This window comes from Sycon ciliatum, chromosome 7, assembly GCF_964019385.1.
Source record: "Sycon ciliatum chromosome 7, ocSycCili1.1, whole genome shotgun sequence".
Lineage (NCBI taxonomy): Eukaryota > Metazoa > Porifera > Calcarea > Leucosolenida > Sycettidae > Sycon > Sycon ciliatum.
Window position 1 is genome coordinate 23,766,732 of NC_088649.1, and position 2,664 is coordinate 23,769,395.

The following is a 2,664-nucleotide window of genomic DNA, read 5'->3' on the forward strand; positions in this document are numbered from 1 at the left end:
GAACCCCCCTCCCCCCAACGTTTCTATTTAATGTTCTGCTCCTCCTCCTAATTCAAAGCCAAGGACACTGTTACCGGCAGCTTTGTCTCCGGAGGACTCAGGTTAGATTCGCGAACGTTGACCTTGAAACTTCATATCATGTGCATCGAGTGTGCAGAACAGACAATTTCGTTCTTGAATACTCCGCATCAACTATCAATAGTTTAGGAGACATATTAATGGGTCCCCCCCCGCTTGTTAGGATCTGAACACAGCACCAAATCACACTCTGCATTTTCTCTTCCCACTCATTATCTACTGAATTGCTTTCTTTAGTGCCAGAGAACGTATACTTAGAGTGCAATAGGAGGGCACGGTTGACAGACTCCACTCTTCAATTGTATGCGCCTCCTGCTTGCGCCCAAACTTTGTTTACTCTCCGTGAAGTTACTCCACCCTCCGTTTTCATATTCTTGTAGGGCTCTCTACAGATTTCTACTTGAGTATAACAATTAGATAGATTGGCTAGTTTTCTGTATTCATCGTATAGCTATCTACTAGATTCAAATCTTCAGTTGAATGCGCCTCCAGCTAGCGCCCAAACTTTGTTAGCTCTCCATGATTTCTCCCTCCATGTTCATATCGTTCTAGGGCTCTCTACAGATTTCTATAACAATTAGATAGATAGGTTAGTTCGCTGTGTTCATCGTAGCTATCTGCTATAAGCCTCAAGCCGCTCACAGTGTGTTTTTCTATTTGCACGATCAGTCCCCTGCTAGATCATTGCCCACTATGGGTAGAATTCGCTACTAAATCATTGCCCACTATGAGTAGAACCCCCTGCTAGATCATTGTCCACTGTGAGTAGAACCCCCTGCTAGATCATTGCCCACTATGAGTAGAACCCCCTGCTAGATCATTGCCCACTATGAGTAGAACCCCCTGCTAGATCATTTCCCACTGTGGGTAAAATGGCAATGTTGGCACGGGATAGACGCTCCACTTGCTGTGTATTCCGGCGGTGAGCAGCCTCCACAGTCGCGCTGGCCACTTAGCTGCGTGTACCCCCCCCCCCCCCCTAGTGGCATTTGCTTATTTCCTCCCGCTCCCCCTGCCTCCCCTCTCCTCCCTCCCCTTCCCCTGCTCTCTCTCTCTCTCGCTCCCCCTGCACACACACACACTCATTCACCGGCATTGCACAATGTACATGCGATAGTATTCAGCCATTGGTCATCCCCATCAATGAAGCACACACCACTTTCTCTATATAATTGCTCTCCCTGCAATGTAGAGCTAGTTGCGGTTCACTGTGTTCTGGATCAAAATTGCTACGAGAAAAATTTCACGGGCACTAACATCTTTGTTTGCTCTGTGGTGGTTGTGGTTGCGCCGGGTGGTGGCGGCGGCTGCGATGGTTGTGGGTTTGCGCACTACAAGTTCGCGACTTGCATGCTTTCTGCACCGTGACTGCATGCTGGTATGTCGGTATCCGGAATTGCATGGACGTGAGTTTATGTTCACAAGTGTAACTGTGTAAAGTGCCCAACAAGCTGCCTCTTTTGGTCAACGACAATGGAATGGCGCCATTCATTACTTTTTGCACACAAGACATTGCCCGCACAACAGGGTTGACTTCCAACCAGGCAGTAGTTCATATTTTACAACTCCATGCTTCTAGCAGCTCAGGAACGGAAGTGCTTTCGTACAGTTTGCATATCTGCCAACCATCCCGACGATTTGGCCGCCGGGGCCGCCCAGATATCGAGGGTGGTAATAGGCACCGAAAAGTGCTTTGGCCGCATGCCTCACAGCTCCGATAGTGAGGAAAATGTTATCAACTCCAAAGCACGAAAAAGGCCAAAAACTAAACCAAGAACATATGCAATAACATGTTATTTATAAAGACAGGACAAGTGAATAATTAGTCAGTCCATTGTTCATGATGATCTCCGACGGTTACGTCGGCAAGCGAGCCTCCGCCACTGCCAAAGCAGCGTGGGCTCCGCAGGAGGGTGCAAATTTCAAACCAAAATTTAAACGCCTACAACCGCGAATGCACATGATACAGGATTTCAGAAGGCTGAAGGAAATCCTGCATCTAACAAATGCCATAACATGAGAGTAATGCTCACCCCTCTTCTCCGCCAACAGATGAGCAATTCGTTTGTACAGTGCTGTTGATGCTGGACCCATTCCGCCACTGGCTGACATGACCGCCGGAACAAAGGAGGCTTGCTCAACCTGCCTCACCCGCTCCTCATAGTGCCTTCTCTTTTCTTTTTCATGTCGCTGATACACAATAGTATGTGGTGCAGATCGATTTGAGCGTGAGTGAGGATTAAAAACCCGTATATCAATAAGTGTACGCTCAAAACGACTGCCCCACAAACCATTGGCAGCGACATCCAACCGGGCACGGTCTTCCACATTTGCGGTCCGGAAGCGAAGACGCTCCCCCGTCAGCGGTTGCAGCAAGGGCTCGATGGACACACTGGTGCACACCTCGTCCAGCAGCCGGGCCGTGACGTCCCGAATACCATTGTGTCTAATGGAGGGAAACCCTCCATAGGGGCACGACAGGGAATGCGCGACACTTGCCTCTTGGCCGCAAGAGCAGTGTGACGGTACCCTGGCCGGTGTCCATCCGTAACGGAGGCAGAGTCCGTCCCAAAACTCTCCCTTTGT